General features: G+C 35.1%; 1 protein-coding gene across 1 annotated transcript in view; it reads right to left on the bottom strand.

The window, feature by feature from the left end:
• Positions 1-21313, bottom strand: part of Naa15-16 (N-alpha-acetyltransferase 15/16) — a 267380-nt gene that overhangs the window by 74341 nt on the left and 171726 nt on the right. The window lies entirely within an intron of this gene.

Here is a 21313-nt window from a genome sequence, read left to right as displayed (position 1 = left end):
GTATAAGATATTTGTACAAAAAGTTTTTTTTTTTCAATCACCTTTCTGCCCTATAAAGGATTTACTATTATTAACATGACATGTTTGTCATTTGTGAAAATAAAATATACCCATTTACAAAATACAAAAAGTTTTTTAATGTGAAAAGGCGACTTCATATGCACACTGTAGGCATCGTTTTTGTGGACACTCATAATATTACGACGCACGTGGCGAGCTGATTTCAAAACAATGCCTATATTATTTATATGCGAGATGATGTTACGAGAGCCCTTTCTGACTTGTGCATATGACAAATTTGTTTCTCCGTCTGGCAATTCTAACCACTTCGTTGGTTTGATGAATGCGCCCCATAGAAATGTAAGAAAAAGTGTAACCTTTTGACTTATTCGCGAAATATTTGTGAGCAAGCAACCGCGCGAATACATGGTTACTATGTAGGTATATACCTACATCGCTTGGTATGATTATGTCCATTTAGCAAAAGCGGCCTTTAAAAAAAAGGTCCAGTTAACGCCAGCTCCCGGCACACATACCGTTGTTCCTAGCCGGCTCCTTTTATAAATTATTTAATCTTCCCAGGCATTGATTTAGTTTAGTGAATTGAACAAACCTCTATCTCGTGTCTCTTTCATACTCATGCGAAACATCGTAAATTTTTTGAAATGGAGTCTTTTTCGCAAATGGTTTTGGTTGGGTAAATAAAAATTTCCTGTACCAACGCGCGCGGAGCTGCGTGAAATGTCTTTTGTACGTATTTTTTGCAATGAAATTGTGCATTTTTCAGCCGTTTTCTACGATTATGTAATTATAGGTACCATAAAAAATTTATACAGATTAATATTAATTATATACGTTCGCAAACCAATAATTCATCTCAATATTATAAAGCATAACGTGTTAAAAGTGTTTTATTAGACGATATTGAAAATAACACCATCTATCGGCGTAAAGTTTCGAAAAATGTTTTGAGATGGCCCTTAACATTTACAAATAAAAGGTAGGTACGCCATGTAAAAGCTGTGAGAAAAATCAGTAGGATTAATTGGTACTTAAAGGGAGGATATTGATAATCAGAAAGGTTTCGACGATTTATGTTCACGTGAGATGTTGAATTAGTTCTTCACTAAACATCAAAGTTGTACAACGTGATTAAAATAAAAGCAATTTAAGATAGTGCTAATGCATTACATTATTTCCGTCATTATATTCCGCGACCGAATTGAAGTACTAAATTCTACTAACGACGAAAATATCTCCTAAGAGCTTTTATTTATCGAACACTAAAACAATTGGGAAATATCTATAAGAAATGATGGACAAAAATTTCTTGACTATTTCTACTGTTTAGACTTTCTATAAATACTTCTTCGGGGTCATAAAATATTATCTATTTGTTTATTATAAATTGTAGTATGTAGATTGTGTATATTTCTGCATTATAAATAATATTTAATAATTCACAATTCCAAATTGCACCAATATTATAATATAGATTTTGAAATTCAAGTCTGAAAAACATGCTGCAGTTTGATAAATACCTAATAATTTGTAGGATTTATTAAAATTATTCTATTTAATTTTACATAGGTACCGTATCGTGGGTCAAAAAAAATATTGGGTGGTTTTAAGGGGAGAGTAATTTCGTCGGAAATTTGATACGGAAATTTTCTTTAATGCAGATCGATTGCCGATTAGATTTTTTAGGATTACCTACAGTATATGCAAAATAACGTATCCATCGCATTAAACTATTGTTTTGTGACAATGTATTATCCAAGAGCGTGTGATGAAATGTTCAAGATAATAATACTTTATTATAAACATACCAGAAAGAGACAACAACGAAAGTTTATCCACAAACGACAAAGCTGGGCCCAATTTAGAGAAATGGGATGCATGTATTATACTAAAAAATACTACAGTGGGTGTACCCGTTAGTGGGAAGGTGGAATTTAAATATAATATAGGTATAATTTTGTAACATGCAATAACGACATAAGCTTTAAGACACAGTAAATTATTATTAACTACGTCTCCTGCTCTCCATTGCAATAAATCAAGTGACGAAAACAGACAATATTCGATTATGTTAATGGTTGATCATTCGAAACCAATAAGCTTCGTAACATACATATTGAAATCTAATGATAAATCTGTTTTAGAATTTGTATGCGACATTACGAATCAATCACATTTCTAGGTAGGCCAGGAACGTGCCGTATTTTTTTAACACTTTTCTCGACAGGTCGCTTTGCTGTGAAAATAAAAACATGTTTTTTTATTGTGTAAATAAAAGTCACTATTTACAACAAACAGATGAATGGTTTACAGGTACATGATGAAGAATGAGAAATGAGATATACAAAACAAATGAAATCCCTAAAGCTTTTTACGTAGGTAAAAGGGCCAGTGCCACATGCTGCACATTAACAGGTAAAATGTCCTGTGATTTATTTTCGGCTTAATCCCTTTACTTTCCCACCACAGATATGTGCAACAAGGATTAGGTGCAATACAGTTGTGAATGCATTATGACTCTGGGTCAACAACAACAGTTGTCTGCAACATCAGTTTCTAACTAGGCAGTGCCTGTTCTAATAAACTAATTACGGTGTATTATTCTATAGCGCCCCTGAGGTGATATCTCACAAAAGCGGCGCTATACAAATCATCCAATAAATAAATAAATATCGTAATTCCGCAAATAAACATGTGATCTCTTTCCTTCGCTGTTACGTTTTTTGCTAGTTAGATTAGGTTGTGTGCAAATCATAACTGGACAAAAATAACCATAAACATACTCAACAACCAATAGACAAAATAAATGGTTTATTATTAAAAGACATTACATTAGGGGCCGAAGAGGAGAGGTGTTCTAGCAATACCGTCTTCACTAAACCATAGCTCTGGATTTCAGCGCAAAGTATCTAGAATCTAGAGTGTGCAACCCATCCATTCGACTTTCCACCGTACGAAAGTAGTGAGTACAAAATGCACATTGCTCACTTGGATTGGAATAAATAATAATGCTAATACAACAAGTCTAGAATGGAATAATAATTGTCTATTCTATTAGACTAGGGCTTATTCCTCTGGTCAAGGAAATTGCGTAAGTTTTCCCTTTTCATATTCAGATACACCATGTTCAACTTAATGTAGGTACTACTACTTCAAGCATGTGCAAAACTACCTATATTGATGAGTGGTTGAATGTTAAATATAAAAATGCACAACATATATCGCACTAAAATAAATTCAAGTACTTCTAAAAGTATAAAAGAGCTTTTATCAAGATTCGTCTGTACTAAAAAAAGTTCTTGACATAAACAATGTTGTCAGATGATTTTTTGTATAACTGTGCATTGGGATTTCTTTTTTCAACAGTTTTGTATATCGTTATTTCTTTTCTCCAACAGTTTTGTATATTGTGATTTCTTTTCTCAAACGGTTTTGTATATTGTGATTTCTTTTCTCAAACAGTTTTGTTTATGGTGATTTCTTTTCTCAAACAGTTTTGTATGTTGTGATTTCTTTTCTCAGTTTTGTACAAAGATATTAGAAGAACGAGATGTGCTATGAGCAGTTCATACTGTGTGGAATTGTTTTGCCCAGTGTCGCCGGTTTTGTTCACCAATACTACTGCACACCTTCGCTTACGCTAAGGTATCCGCACTAATACATAGAACAGATTTCTGTGCGTACACGTCTCGATAGTATTCAAAGTACCCTAATTAGGTAGTACTCCGCCTACGGTCCGGCGGCCAACATAGCATATCTCGTTGTTCTAATATCTTTGGTTTTGCATATTGTGATTTCTTTTCTCAAACAGTTTTGTTTATTGTGATTTCTTTTCTCCGACACTTTTGCATACTGTGATTTTTTTTCTCCAACAGTTTTGTATATTGTGATTTCTCAAACAAAATTCTTTCATTTTGTTGAACACTCTTATTGGTCTAATCTATAAGGTTTTTAGAATTCAGCCTATCCCTATAAAATTGTATGTACGTGTGTATCATATAATTTAATATATAAATAAAAATAATAGTGAAATGGCAAAAAAAAGATTAGTACCAATTAATAGGTATGTACTGTTTCATATAGTTATTGAATGTTTACTATATTTTATACACGGTGTCCGGAAACTCGTAGTACAAGCGGAAAAGTGGAGAATCTACACCAGAATTTGTCGTATAACTTTTATGATTTGAGCTTTCATTTTTGAATAAATCCAGTCCGATGTTGAATTTTTTTACGATAGTTTTGAAAAAATTCAGTCGCCAGAGGGTTGATATCAGCTGTTTAATTTATTTTAAAATGCGTCTAAGCGTAGACCGGGCTTTAAATATATTTTAACCCTTTAATTTCCGAAAAATGAGGAAAGAAAAATAAAACAGATTCACGAATTTCCCGCTTTTGCCGAGTTTCCGGGCACCGTGTGGGTGTATAAAGCAGAAAATATGATCATATGAAGCGGCATAAAGTGAAGAGTATTTTTTAACAATTTTCGACGCACACCGTCATTTCCACAATGAGCTCAAAGAGAAATCAATTAACTGTCCAATTAAATAAAATACAGTTTTATTCATGCCGGGAGAAGACCAGTTACCTAAACTATAAGTTTGAAAGCGGTAAAATGCGTTATTTCATAGGCTCTAAGTTTCCTGGGTTGTGCAATGAGCGTCGGACCAATAGGTAGCACAAGCGGCGAGTACCTACATACATAAGTGCATGCTACGAATGCCTCCATCACGGAACCAGGTACATAGACACTAACCACCTTCCTGTGTGTGTTACGGATAAATTACTGCACGCCTTGGAACGTTTAACGTTTACTTAGAAAAGGCGACAATTTACATAAAGCACTCTTAGATGATGAATAATGTCTAATGAAAGTAAGAGGGGGTCATGATAAATATAGCAATTTGACTTGAGGGGTATTCTTCTGCACCTCTTAAACTATCGATTAGCAATACTCGTAATCTGTTTCACCGCCGCTAAGTAACGGTAACACTACCCGTGAAGTAAATAATTGTATTTACAGCCATTTTAATAATCATTCAATAGCGTTTTTCAACCCTCTTTCTCTCTCGCAAGTGTTTGTTTAACTAAAATGGTTTGTTCGATGAAATTGATATATTCTCTATCTCGCGTATAAAATTCAAACAAAGCTTAAATGGTATGTGAATATTCTCGATATTAACGAAAGAGCTCACCCTTAGATGGAGTTTAGCTAAGTTTAGAGTATTGTAGAGACCTCAAGGTCAGACTAATCCATCCACTTGCAAATCAGAACCATTGTCAATCTATCATCAGATTAAAGTTCAAGTCATTTGTTGAGCCGGAGTTTTATTTAATAAGAGAGTTTGTGAGTACCCGGAGATAAAACAGTGTGTTTACTTCAATTTGCACTTGTTACTATGCTTTATTTTTCTTTTTTCTTACTTGGTAATGCAATAAAATTATTTATGTTTGTATCCAACACTCGAGGCATGATGTGAACATTTTGTAAATGGATTGATGACCTTACTCTTATTTTTCTGCTATGAATACCCAGGCATTATTATTATTTTGTTAACACTCCGTTAAAAACATTTCTTGCAAGTAGCACAATCATTTAAATAATATCTGGATGGAACTGTATTTTTAAGTAGAAGCATTTTTCAAGTTTAAAAATACCATAAAATCGAGGCAAGTTCGGCGAGCTACTAGCAAATTCACGTTGGATTTCCTGACACACTACACCTGGGGGTTAATCCATTATTTTTCTATCCGTTGTTAAACCAGGGAAGTTTGATGGAAGACGTCGCACTTCATGGCTTAGAAATCTACATGACTTGTAAGAGTTAAGTTCCGCCTAATTGTTCCGGATTTAAATCTACGGTGGGTATATTGCCCTGGTGTTAGTTAATCTCCGTTGCAACCAAAAAGGGTACCATAAAAATAAAGAATTTGACCAGTGCCAAAGTTGGGAGATAAATACCTACACTTTAAAAACCTCATAATATGGAAATAAATAGAAGGTGTATTTATGTGAGGGATAATCGATATAAGGTGTATTTATGTGAGGGATAATCGATATAAGATGTATTTATGTGAGGGATGCAATTTGGATATATTTTTGCGATATAGAACTTCGGTCTTCGATTAAGTCAATAATCATACTACGGTTCAGTGCAAAAGCTAGCGTGCTTGAATAATTCATGTATAACGACTAACTACATCATGCATGATGCATGATCGACAATTAGGTAAAATAATTGTTAAATGACGAACTCTTTTTTCTTTGTAAATAATGGCGATTCAGAGATGCTGTCATCTGATTGATGCATGTGATACATAGGACGTTTAGCATAATTACGAATCAGATAAAGAATGCAATCAATTAGTTCCGTTAAACGGGGAGTACCATGATATAATTGAATTAGTTAGTTACCAGTGGCGTGCATTGTATTGTCATTTGACCGAGAGTATTGTAGCTCTTCAGTGGATGATTGGAAGAAGGTATTTTACAAGCGGGCTTTTATATACGTTAACCTATAAGATCCGTTGAAAGTTCTAATGAAATTTCCTATATATTTCTTATCTTGATTCGTATTGATGACCGTTTGAATTTGAAATAAACATTGATATTTCTAAATAATAGATAGAATTTTAATATCAAATATGAAAATGTTAACAAAAAAAACTTATCGAAACATTTTGACTCGAAACATAATTTTGAAAGAATTAGATACTAACAAAACACATTCGTTTTGTGTGGGGAATTATTTAGTAAACTGTTCCTTCACTTTTTATAGCGTTTATACAATAACAATTGTCGACCGCCAATTTGCAATCAACACTGACTATTCAAGAACAAATATTTAAGATAAACTGAGATGAATGTTTACTTCTCTTTCTGAGGACGAATAAATCTCATATCTCCGTATTGTAGAAAAATAGATTAAAAAATGCTTTAATGTATGGACGCTCCGGGCAGATCTGCCTTGAGACTTGAATGGGATATGATGTTTTTGGCTTGAAGGGTTAATTGTGGAAATATAATATAATCATTGTACCCTTAAAAGTTTAAACTATTCAACGTGTGGGCGTCCTAATGAGCGTGACAAATAATAGTAACCAGCACAGCTGCTTGGACTTGTTTATAATGGAGGATTTCTTGGGGTAGAACGATTAACATCAACGAAAAACTTTTATCAGTTTGTTTTTTGGCGACTGTACGACCTTTATGTGCACGCCACTGATGCATTCCATAAAACATAAATAAAACGATGTAGAAGATTCGATTTCTTTGTCTTAGATTAAATTTCTTAGAAATCGAATAAAAATAAAATGTAACATTAAAAGGTATTTTTTGCTGACAGCTCGTTATCAATGTATTGTGTGCCGATTGTACCGACACGTCTTGCGTCTATAAGAGCGTCCTATTCGAGAAAGAAACAAAGTTATACCCATAGACATAGTTATACCTGAGACCCACCTGAGAAACAGTTTGAAATAATCTAGGTACACAAAGATTGGTACATTGGTACTTGGCTAGTTCCTACACAAATAACACGTTTTTTCTCTCATGATAATTCTATGTTTATATACACAGCCCTTACTCCTTAGCCCTCTGTCATATTTTGACAGAAGAATATTTTGGCTGGAATATTTCCTCTTTTCAATAAAACATTTCTGAACATATCCGAAAACTAAAAACTGCTTTTTAAAGGTGATAAAACAGGCATTTAAATTTTATTTCTTTAATTAAAAATATAATGATTGATATAGTCTAATTTTAGATGCAAATATTAAAAAAAATTAAATGGATCACCTTACGTTTTTTGTAACTAAAATTCAGATAATTAAAAAAGATATAAAAAACACAGGCATTTTATTAGACAAATTTATTACAGACGTTACTGTAATCTCATTTTTTGGTTCTTTCATATAAAAATAATCAAGAAGTTTCATTTAAAGGTGCACATTTTAATTATTATATGGTCAACTTCTATATTTGAACATAAAGCTTGATGTTTTCTCTTTTTAACACCCTTTAATTCATATTTCAAACTATGACGGTAATGGAGACAACGATTTATATGAGATCAAATGAGTTGTTCCCAAAAGCGAACAAATAAGCCTGAAGGGTTAAGGGACGTCCTTAACTTACTTTGACCAGTGATTTCTGACATTTTTTTACTCCAAAGAATCACTGGTTTAGGTAACTCAAGTGCGTCCCTTAACACCCTGTATGTATATATTTATTCTTCATTAGGTAGTATTATATTTTTTGTTTACATACCTATACATATTACATAACAATTTTGTGCACATTTTTTTATGTTAAAACATAAAACATTTTCCTAAAGGAAAAGAGTGCTCGTTAACATAAGAAAAAAAACTGTACCCACAGTAATAACCAAATATAATGGCCTACATTATATTTGTAATAACCAAGGTAATATTTTTGCAGGAGAGCCGTAAGATCCTAGCGAAAGAATCGCTCGCGACAGTACAGTACCATGACTAAAAAAATACCTGTATCATCTGTCTATATATATTTGACGTCAAATTGATTTCAACGACACGCATCGGCTGAAAATGGATGGGTTTAATTGTCGCTAACATTACAGTCGTATAAGACAATTATCTGTTGTAAGTACTCTTGCAAGACAATGATTTAATTCTGCATTCGTCGCATCTGACATTTGGATTGACATCTCGCCTGTCTATAGCCTATGATAGTATGCTAATGCAGAATGCACGCTGTTTACAATAAATAATAGTAATTATAGGAAATATAGAACAAGGACTGCATACATTGACTGTTGACTGTCTATTGTCAGGATTTACCTGGTGTCAGAAGTTACCACAGATGTGATAATTATCTATTATTGTAATTTATACGCGTTAATATCGTGATGATCACCCTTCGATGAGATGATACCTTGGCAAATAGTTATTATTACCGTAGGTTAAATTAAAATTAGATTGAATTGTAATAATTAACTTGTGGAATGTGCTCATCAGGAACAAGAACACAAGATTGATGTTCCGATATCCAGGCAGCCCATGTGGCGCTGCAATTGATGATAGACAAGAATATACAAGTATGATACAAGAAAATGCAAGAATATTCTGGAAGAACTGGCTACCATCAACGGATTAACACAAACTTACACCTCAATCTATTTCTACTCAAGGGACGAATCAGATTTAAGAAGATACTAATAGAATCCTCGCCCTGTAGGTACCGCCCGTCAAAAAATTTGCTTTTGCTCTCCTAAATACGTAGGTACATTGAAATTATTAAAATATTAAATTAGGATGAAATAATAACATCTTTTATAAGTGCATAGTAGCATCTGCAATAGTGTTTACAATTATCTCCCCTGTGTGCAGAAACGGCATCTAAATTTGTGTTATGAACAGTATTAATCTCAAGTGACCTGCCAGGTAAGTATGGTCCTATCTGCCTGCACATAACATTAATAAATAATATGTACATTTTAACGCAGCATCACGTTCATTTTTTAAAGCATGTAAAGCGCCCTTGAGCTGATTCGAATTATACCGTTTCAGATGAATTTTAAAATGGACTGTAGATACTTTAGGCGAAACGAAATGTTGTTTGGTGGAATTGAGTGATATTATATAAGATATAAGGGAAGGTAGGTATGGAAAGAAAATTGCATTACCAAACACTTATCATTGTACCACCTCCACTAAGGAGCACACTACTGGGAGTATAAAGCACAACAGATGTAGGAAATGTGAGGACAGTGAAGAAACGCTAGTTTTTTCCAATGTCCAGCCTTGGTACTGATAGCTTAGGAGCCACTTTATGGAATCTGAATACATGGCCAAATACCATGATTACCAGAGGGGTCGGGCCATTTACTACCAACTGAATTAGGTGAAATATGAAACGTTGGGTATACGACCGTAGTGCCTACGGGAGAAATGCTCATTTAAAAAAACTAAGGGGCAACAAACTGACAAGTTTACGCAATAATGTGCGCAAACTTGTTAACTGAGGACAACGCCTTTCTGGGAGGGGTCACCACTGTCGCTAGTCACCACATACGCGTTACATAAAGCTAGGCATCTAGGGCGTAACGAATGCGGGGTTTTCCTAATTAACATCCATCTGCAGGATAAATAAAGGCAACGGAGAGTCGGGATTCCCAGTCAAGAGGCTAAATCCAGCTCCTGCCACCAACACGAAGATGAGTGTGAGAAAGTCAACAACAACCGGGCGATTATTACGTGACAGCGGTCACTGATCGACTTCTGATGACTGCGAATTAGTGCGGGAATAACTCAGCTGTTTGCTATGCAATGCAAGCGCTGGGTATTTCATGAGACGTGACATTTATTGTTATCTGACGATGGGAGATAATTATTACTATTATTGGACATTGTTATATAGTGCCGTTCAGTAATTAAATCATGTTGTTGTACTATTATAAGTATGTCAATTATGTTAATGGCACGTGTTGTGCCGTATATGTGTAAATAAATAAATCTCAAGCGTGCTTTATAAGGCTGTTATTATGTATTGTAGCTCATTCCGAGAAAGTGGAAAAAATTCGTTAAATCATCTATTCCAAAAGTTTACAACATTCAGATCAGAGCGTTTACTTAGTGCGATGCACGAAGAATACGTCTTCAATAACTTGATATTATGTTGCCGTTGGCTAATACTCTTTCTGAAGCGAATTTCAGTCAAGGATGCAGGAGGAATATAAAATTGCACTAGTGCTGTAACCCAAGTCAATTTATACACACGTAACTGAAAGTAATTTTAAAGACCAAACCGAACATCAACGGAGTAAAGGCGGCAAGCAATAATTTGAGTCCTCATTACAGCTTACAGCTCGGTGATTAGAAAAATAGAACGAGTAAAAGTTACCAGTGTTGGGGTAAGTCGAGTCCTCATTAAAGCTCATAGCTCGGTGAAAATAAAATAAGAGCGAGACGAAGTTATCAGTGTTGGGGTCAGATGAGTCCTAATTACGGCTTATAGCTCGGTAATAAGAAAAATAGAGCGAGGCAAAGTTATCATTGTTGGGGTCAGATGAGTCCTAATTACGGCTTACAGCTCGGTAATAAGAAAAATAGAGCGAGGCAAAGTTATCATTGTTGGGGTCAGATGAGTCCTAATTACGGCTTACAGCTCGGTAATAAGAAAAATAGAGCGAGGCAAAGTTATCATTGTTGGGGTCAGATGAGTCCTAATTACGGCTTACAGCTCGGTAATAAGAAAAACAGAGGGAGGCAAAGTTATCATTTTTGGGGTCAGATGAGTCCTAATTACGGCTTACAGCTCGGTAATAAGAAAAATAGAGCGAGGCAAAGTTATCATTGTTGGGGTCAGATGAGTCCTAATTACGGCTTACAGCTCGGTAATAAGAAAAATAGAGCGAGGCAAAGTTATCATTGTTGGGGTCAGATGAGTCCTAATTACGGCTTATAGCTCGGTAATAAGAAAAATAGAGCGAGAAGAAGTTATAATAAATTATATACTACTAGCACAAAGGGACAAAACATATGATGATGAAAGTGAGAATAAAGTGGATATATTAAATCGTTTATTTTCTTGGCGAATAAGGAGTATACCGACTACCAACCATCAATCTTGTTATAACTCTGATATTGGACGAAATATTAAAAAATCTCAAATTCTGCCCAAAGCCGTGGAACATCGTTTCACGGACTAGAACTAAACGAAATGCATTATTTTTATCGTCAATATCGCTCCACTTAGAATTCTCGAGTCACAACACAAAGCCGCGCTGGAATTCGGCGATGAATTATCGCCTTTATTAACTTATTTCGATTGTGATCCGGAGAGCGTCATTGCAAATAAATGCAGACAAGTTGCGGCAGCTTTAGGCCGGAGGACTGTCGAAATATCCCATTCGAAAAATGCTCGAATTCGCTTCAAGAATGGATTGGAAAGGCCGCGGCCGGTTGCTTTTGGCAGAAATATGTGGATAACTTATCGCCGACAAAGGAGTATTATGAAAATATTTTAGTACTCACATTGTGACACAACAAATCTAATACAATTTTATATAATAGAATTGCAATTCTATTTGTTGGCCATAAATAAGATTCATATTTGTGCATGTAAGCTTAAGGTGGCTGGATGGTGTAGGGGTGAACACCGCACGCTTAGGTGCAAGGAACTGAAGGGAGACTCAGCAGGAGCCCGGAAGGAATGAAGGCATTTCCTATAGGCGATTAGGACTCTCCGAGGATTGTGTATTTCTGTTGATGATGAGGTGTCAGTAAAATATGTAGTACTGAAGTACGTAAAGCATTTAGTCATGAAATCTGATATCATAAAACTATATCATATAATGCCACTTGAGCAAAACTGAGCAATATATCCTTATAAGTTGTGACGGCGAATGCGTGCGTCACTCGGTAAGAAGGTTAAAACAAAAGTGATATTTATACTTGTGATTAGTGCTGATAGGTCCGTTGTAACTTCTCCCTCGTTCTTGCAAACGACGCCTAGGTGACATAATAGAGTTGCTTACTGGCTTATTACTAATTTTGACGTCCCTGAGGTATACAAATTATCCAAATATGTATTATTATTATGATTTGATCAAAAAGTGAATTGGTGATTCGGCATCGTCAGTCTGCATTGAATCAGGGACAGGACGAATTATTACTTAAAGATATATTCTAAGTAAAACATACACTAAATATGCTACAGTAATGACAAACTTCTCAGCTATTCTGTGTATTATTTCTTCGACCGGTGGCTCAGTGGCTGAGTTGGCATCGCGTTTGGGTCCCACTGAGGCGTTCAATTCCTCGGCTGGCTAAGTCCTCCACCACAACACAAGCAACATTTTCCGCTTACTGTTGTGGTAGTAGGAGATTTTCAAATATTGTCGGGTTATTCGTAACCCGGTTATCAAGTTTCAACTTCGAAGAAATATAAAATAATTTGAAATGCTTTCTTAGCCTTTGTCTTGTTATTAAATGAAGGGTGTTTGAAGAATTAAAATAAGGACATCGTTAGATTGAGATTTCATTAAAATATCACTAGATATATATTTTTAAAAGTAAATAAAATACATTACAAAAACGTAGTATGATTTGTGGGCGATTGGATAGTTAGTTAGTTCCTTGCTTTGATACTCGTTAATAATGAGTCATTATTGTATACAAGTAACACATTAGAGGCAGAAATTATAAGTACATTGGAATGGTACGAACTACAATTTACCTTAGAAGTAGGGATTTATCTGTCTGCGTAAGATGGTTGCGGAACACCATTACCATTATTATTATGTCCACTGCTCTGTAGTAGAGTATCAGGATAGTATACGGAAGCAGAAGGTATCATTTATTGACATAATCAAAATGCAGAACAGGCTCGAGCGGATGATGGCTGGTAGTGTGGCAGTATCCGCGTTGGATAATGACTAATGACTCTGGTTATGAAATCAAATCATCCAACAGGGGAGTGTTGTGATTCATTTGCCATTATTGACAGATCGAAAAGTCTACTTTATGTATACAATGATTTAATTTTTGCATTTCGTCATGATATATTGTTAAAATCAACGCAGGTGGATCAAAACGATGTTTTCCGATATTATTACGAATTTACCAAACTTTATCAGGAAGCGGCTTGCGGTCCCGTTTTGGGATGACTAATAATTTAAAGAGATTTTCAATAAATCAGCTCAATCATTCTTCTCTGTGTAGAGTTAAAAAACACGTTAGTCTCCTTGCTGTAAGAGCACTTTCCATACAAATAGACACGGCCTCTGTGGTCGAGGGGTGAGGCCTTCGACTGCTAATCAAATTCTATTTGATTGATTTTTGTTATTTCACAAACTCATTTCAAGTAATATATTTGTATCACCCTCGTTAAAGACCATCATTCAGAATTGAACGTTGCTTGAAACAGCTTTAGCCGTGTTTGGTGAGACATTCCTCCCCCCCACTACCTTCAGGATTACAACATTCCCCAATTGGATTGCCAGTCTCACTTTGTTGGCGGCAGTTGTTTGGTTGACAGCACTTGGAACGCTTGTGGGTTGATGTTGATAATAAATAACGTAAAATACAATGAAATTTATAGTTACAATACATTGTAGAAAGCAATCACTTTGTGGTTTGACATATTTAATAAAATAAAATACTTTTTTGTTTTAAAACCACGATATTTATTAATTTAAGAACCGACCGGTTTCGCTTTACTTAAGCATCATCAGGGTACAAATTAATACTAAACAAGAAATACATAATGTGTGTATATATATAACAAAATATAGAGGGAGACAACATGATACAAATATAAGCAACACAAAGACGGTCATAAAATACATTAACATAAGTGCACAAGTAATGGAAAAACCGCTAGATAATTATGTAGACTAATGGGTTATATTAATAAATCGGGAGAAACAAAGCATCAACTGGCATGGTGGTAAGGAGGTAAGGAGAACTGGGATTTTTTTTATTTTTTTATGGGTTTATTGGAAACAGACCTAATATTGGACTACTTGATATGTCTAATTGATTATTAAGTATCTGACTTTTGGTTTTTACAGCTTTTTTAATTTCTAGTGCCTCTAAGTTGTTTAGTCTGTTACCATGCCCGTTTTTATGTAAGATGTTAGCACCGGTGCTATGACAGAATGTATGATCTTTATCGATCAAATGATTTGCGAATTCGGAAAACCCGTTATTATTGAGGCAACGAAGATGCTCCTTTATCCTAATATTAACATTACGTGATGTCTTACCGATATAGAAAGCCGAACAATTATTGCAATTTAATTTATAAATCCCCGAATGACTTAATTTATCGTCCTTATCTTTAGAATTAATTAGAAATTTACCTATATTGTTATTAGTATAAAAGGCCGGTTTGACTTCAGAAGGAAGGTTTTTTACACTTAAGGTAGAAAAGTGATTAATAAATAAAATTCGCCGCCATTGATAATTAATATTATTATCATTGATTTGAGGACAAGGACTAGCAAAGAGGAAGCGATTAATGGCTATTTGTTTTAGCTTTTTATTTAAGATTAAATCTATAAAATTTGATTCATAGCCATTATTTACTGCTATGTTTTTAATTAGTTTTAGTTCACTATCAAAATTACTATCGGACATTGGAATTGTGACTAAACGATGGACCATTGAATGGAATGCGGAGTGCTTATGTGAAATAGGGTGATTGGAGGTGCTGTGTATGACAACGTCAGTATAGGAGGGTTTACGAAAAATGTTAAAATTAATTCTGTTATTAACGATCGATAAGGTAAGGTCTAAAAAATTTAAGGTTGAATTTATGCCTATTTCTAATGTGAATTTAATCTTATTATGAAAAGAGTTTATAAGTTTGAGGAAGGAATTCAGTTGACGCTTAGTCCCTGTCCATATACACAAAACATCATCAACGTATCTTTTCCAGTACAAGACATTTTTAATAAGATGTGAGGTACTAGATAAAATTTTATTTTCTAAGTTATCCATGAATATATCAGCAATCAGAGGACTGGTAGGGCTCCCCATAGCTAGGCCGTCACGTTGCTGATATATAACATTATTAAATTGAAAATAATTTTGATTCAGGCATATATTAAACAAGGAAGTTAAATCTTTTATAAAATCTATAGAGAGATCGGAACTATTTAATAAATCAGAAATTAAACATTTACTCTCTTCTATGGGAACATTGGGGAACAAATTTACAACGTCAAAAGAAATTAGTGTAGAATTACTAGGGAGAATCATATCTTTCAATTCTTCTTACATAAATTACATCTTACATAAAAACGGGCATGGTAACAGACTAAACAACTTAGAGGCACTAGAAATTAAAAAAGCTGTAAAAACCAAAAGTCAGATACTTAATAATCAATTAGACATATCAAGTAGTCCAATATTAGGTCTGTTTCCAATAAACCCATAAAAAAATAAAAAAAATCCCAGTTCTCCTTACCTCCTTACCACCATGCCAGTTGATGCTTTGTTTCTCCCGATTTATTAATATAACCCATTAGTCTACATAATTATCTAGCGGTTTTTCCATTACTTGTGCACTTATGTTAATGTATTTTATGACCGTCTTTGTGTTGCTTATATTTGTATCATGTTGTCTCCCTCTATATTTTGTTATATATACACACATTATGTATTTCTTGTTTAGTATTAATTTGTACCCTGATGATGCTTAAGTAAAGCGAAACCGGTCGGTTCTTAAATTAATAAATATCGTGGTTTTAAAACAAAAAAGTATTTTATTTTATTAGTTACAATACACTTCACACCTCGAACGTGAAGGTGATTATGTAATTATGTTTTTAATTATTGGGAAGAATTGAAGGCACGCCAATGTTATCGAACGACATGGTGGACGCGATTTACGATCCATATGAAATAATACATAAGATAACGTATATTATACCGGCATAGATACTAAATATGCTAAAAATGTTATTCTGGTTCTACAGGGTTTTCGAATAAGAGGTGTTATTTTGATATTCAATCGTAAAAGATCAATGGTTTCGTTGCTTGTGTGGCACGTAGCGCCGTCTTGTTGAACGTTGTCCAGATCAATATCATCCAATTCCAGCCATAAAAAATCATTAATCATCTCTCAATAGCGATCCATTCACCGTAACTGTTGCTCCAGCCTCATTTTCGAAAAAGCAAGGTCCAATGACTCCGCCGGACCATAAACCGAACCAAACAGTCACACGTTGAGGATAGAGAGGTTTTTCAGCCACCGAGGTGGAAATGGGCCTCATCACTCAATTGCATTTGATTCACTCAAGTGAATTTTAATAATTTCAATGCGGTTTCAATGAGGTTTTTCTAGGTTTTGGCGGCGGATGCGTTTGCCCACCTGCTGCGTGTCCGTGTCGGGAAATTACCCCAATGGACGGATATTTGATAGTCGTAATTTTGCCGTGTATACACACATATTTAAAAAATATTTATTTCTTATGGTCACCAATAGATACATATTCTATGAGTTCAATAGTTTTATAAGTTCACAGGTATCTTTATTAGATTTACGGTGTTATTAATTGTGATTGATAATCATTTCGTTATTTGGCTAACCTATAAATCAATAAAAACAACTGTATATAACACGGGTAAAAATAATATTTCTAATTTAATTAAAAATGAGCTACGATTTACTTTAAATAAGATCTTCCCTAATTTAACCAGAAAATGTATAATAAACCGATCAAATTTTTATAATTAATAATTATTCTTCTAAAACCGAACGCTCACCGTCAAATGAAAAAACGACCTAAAACTAAAGTGATTTCCTTGAAGATGGATGGATAATAAATTAAAAGTAGGATGAAATACCCGCATAGCTTGCTGCTTCAACACACCTTTAGCGAGAAGAGTGAAAATGCAAATAATAAGAGTGTACGTATTAGGAAATCTGTATATACATATTATAATAAGATAACTATATCCACAAGGGGACCTATTATATTCTGAAACACAGAGATGATCAAAACTACACAAAAATTAAAATACCAAAAAGCGATTGATACCCCCCAAGGAGGTTATTTCACCACCTCTTGAGTAAACTGCCGATAAGAGCGCATCGAGAGACGTTAATTATTTATGTGATTCAACACTGTCGAATAACACGCTACCTGTGAAGGGTATTTTTTACACTGACATCACAGAGGAAAAGAAGAAGGAAAAGAAAACACCCAAAGATGACATAGGCACTGAGGAAAATAATTTCCCTCGGGGCCTATGTCATATTTGGGAATGTTGTGTGGAGGGTCCTTTTGAGGAAAAGAAGGAGTGAACATGGGTCTTGAAGAGGCCATGACATAGGAGGGAGGAAACACAGAGTCCGACAAATCGTTCCATAGCCGAGCTGTTCCACTCAAGAACGAGTCGTAGAAAGCACCCGTTCTCATGTGATAAATGGCAACGGGGTACAAATTTTGGGAGCGTGTTTGAAGTGTTTCCCAACTGTACACCGATGCCGAAGAGATCAAAGTCGCTAAGTTCCTCGGAACATCTTTCTCCCTGTTTTTACCGCCATGTTATTCCTGTGATTAAAGTTGCTTGACGAGAAGTTACGCAACGGTTTACTCAGAGGTGGTGAAACACTCTCTGAAGTATCGCCCTGGTGAAATACCACTGGATCCGAATACCCAGGTACTTTCTAACCTTCCTCTTCTTCATCTCAATTCAATATATATTATTATTTTTTTGGTAAACTAATGTTTAAGACAAGATTTTTTATGCATAGCACAAAGGGTAACAATTATTTTACAAGCAATAACATCAACTCATAAAAAATCGTAAGCAACAACTCATAAAAAATATTGTCTTAAACATTAGTTTACCAAAAAAAAATATTAATATTTGACAAGTTCTAGTATTTCACCTAAAAATGTAGACAATTTGTCTCGACGCCATCTAGTGAGAGAGTTAGCACTTACAATGCCTTTCTCATATAAAATAAAGTTGGTTGTTTTCAGGTGAAAAAATGTAACAAGCAGTAATTGTAGAATGAAACACTAGTATATATTGAATTATTTCGCGGATAAGAGATAAGCCGCCATAGCTCAGTGGTCAGAGCTGTCGACCGGAAATCGAAGGGACACGGGTTCGAGTCCCGTTGGCGTCATGTATCAGGAGATTTTTATCAGGAGATTTTTCAATGTGGATGAGTGTTTCAGGCTAATAATTATTGCTTGTAAAATAATAATTATTATTTTATTCTCTTTCCCTTCCCACTCCCTTCAAGTCTACAACATACCCCAATTGGAGATGTCATATTATTATACTTCGTGCCAAGAACATACCAATCAACCGGTCTACGAGTGAAATTGAAAAAACACAATTCGATTTTCTTCTTCAGTACAATAAACAAATTCCATATATTTATTTGAATATTAACCCGGCCGAAGGAAATTCTCACCAACATAAGAACTCACTAAAATCCAAGAGGTCATTAAATATGTCAGTTTTACGGCGAAACGGCGACCTTGGGGTCGTTGGCATACATTTAACAGCCGAGACAAGGCCCATTGTGTCCGCACGGGGATATTACCACTCGGCAACAAAGGCGATTCGAGAGTTACGCTTAACCCTCTAAATGCCAGTTAACGATTAATCGCTGTTCTTGGGATAGGCAGAAACTCCAAAACAAAGGTCGTTGTTTGGTCAAATCGCATACTTAGTAAAAAAAACTATCGCAAATCCAAATAGAAGATGATTGTTGGGGAATTGGGATTTAGATTATGGTAGGTAAAATACTGACTGTACTAATCTGCTGCTCGTATTATATCCGTAGCTTGCAGCAGGTTCGAAAAACACAATCTGTAATTTTTTACATCAGACAGATGTAATAATAATAAAAGCACACGGAGGGTTAATTCACGAGGAATTCGCCGTAGGTAGGTTGATTCAAGGAAATTTGCATTCTATTATATCCACTTTGTAAGAATTTCAAGTCGGAGTTGAAATGTCATTCGGCGCGTAACTTAAGGTATTCGTATTCACAACTTTATGTGTGGTTTTATTATAGCTTTTATGGTTTCCAATGGATACATGGAATCATCTTGATATAAGATAGTACGAAGGTTAGAAAAGGTCAAGCCTTCCATTTTACGGTCAGTGAGCCAATATTTTGCTTTTGTTGGAGAATGATTTTCTAAAAAAGATTTTGCTAAGAAACAATAAGATAAGCATGCTCGCAAAAATCTGTTCTATCATGCCTTTTCATAAATAATATTTATATACACTATATCATACTTACTAAAAAATACAACCATCATCCTTACTACGACTACCTTACGCGGCGCGTAAGGTCAGAACCGTGAAAAACTTGACGTATTACCATGGCGCTTGTTTGGTTAAAACGGTCTTAACCGGGTTCGACGCCAGCTTTACCACACCAACGTTGGACGGGCGGGGAAGAATCAATAAATAAATAAGACAGTATATATTTATTTTAAATGTCGTTAAGACCCTCGATTTCTTGGGGTACAGAAAACAAGTTAAGCTTTTGCTTCCATAAACAATAATAATTACTTATCAAAAGTTTGTTTGTGATTTTACTCAGCGGCATGTCACTTTTTTATAATATTACGAGTTCTTTCATCAAATATGATTTAAGATTTTCACGGTCAAAATATTTTTGTGATTTGTTTTTGGGGTGTTATGCCGTGTGTACTGGTGTTCGGTATTTCAAAACTGTTCTTGTCTGAACAGAATAGGAAAGAAGACCGAACGAGTTTTACGAGGTCATGTCATCTGGCGACAGTGTTCGATGCCCGAATGAAAAATCAACAAAAAGACAACTTCTAAGTTACAACAGATCATTTGTTTGGAGGTACTTTATACAATAAAGTGAATTTAAAAAATATACATATTTGCGACCTAGGTCAGTACATTAAATGCAGGCAATTAATCGTAAACTGTCCAGTTGAAAGTACCAATGGCCAATAATTACTACTTTCTTGGGTACATAAGCTCAATTATAAAATATTACTTAGATTTCTTATTGGATAACCAACACCTCTGATGTAGCTCACTCGAAGTGGTTCGCTACGCTTGGTGACTTAGCAGGCGTTCCCAGGTTAATGGGGTGAGGATTCTCTAGGTCTTGGCGGCGGATACGTCTGCCCACCTACTTTATGGCGGGCCGGATTTGGAGACTGGATTGAGGGAGATTTTTTTATCTCTCCAGCAAGACTCTCAATCCATCGCTTTGCACCGCAGTGGGAAGGATGAATTCAAGCGCCCGTCATTCCTGGACACACTGACTCCAGATTCCTACCTACCACTCATACCATTTTTCCGTCCCAGATCCTCTTCTCCTTTCTTTACTTAAAAAAACCTTCCACACAGCAACCCAGGGCCTCCTGTGTGGAACATAATTCAAAAAAAGGAAGGGGAAGTAACCATATTTTGCACCTATAATTCCTAATCCGAATATACCAAATATCCCGACTTTCGACCTAGAGAAAAATCATTGCCAGAGTTCAAACTCCAAGATCGACCTAGGAGGCAACCCCGACGCACGGACATAACGCAACCCGCCCGCGGTGTGCTAGTAAAGCGTACTTTTGATAAAGTAAGTTATGGTCCGTCGCGTCGCGTCATTGCACAGTGGTTCGAATCGTAACTTTAGCTGACCAAAAACATTTGTAAACAAAAAATGGTGAGCTAAATAAAGGCACCTACTCCAATACAAAATGTTTGAAAGGTGTTCATTTTTACGGTGATTTATACATTTTTAACAACAATTATTTTTTACTTTTTTTCATCGGGTTTCGTAGTT

Source organism: Hesperophylax consimilis, chromosome 21, assembly GCF_061612785.1.
Source record: "Hesperophylax consimilis isolate HC1 chromosome 21, BYU_Hcon_1.0, whole genome shotgun sequence".
In the NCBI taxonomy this organism is placed as follows: domain Eukaryota; kingdom Metazoa; phylum Arthropoda; class Insecta; order Trichoptera; family Limnephilidae; genus Hesperophylax; species Hesperophylax consimilis.
The sequence above is the reverse complement of the archived record's forward strand: the minus strand, read 5'-3'. Positions and strand labels throughout refer to the sequence as shown.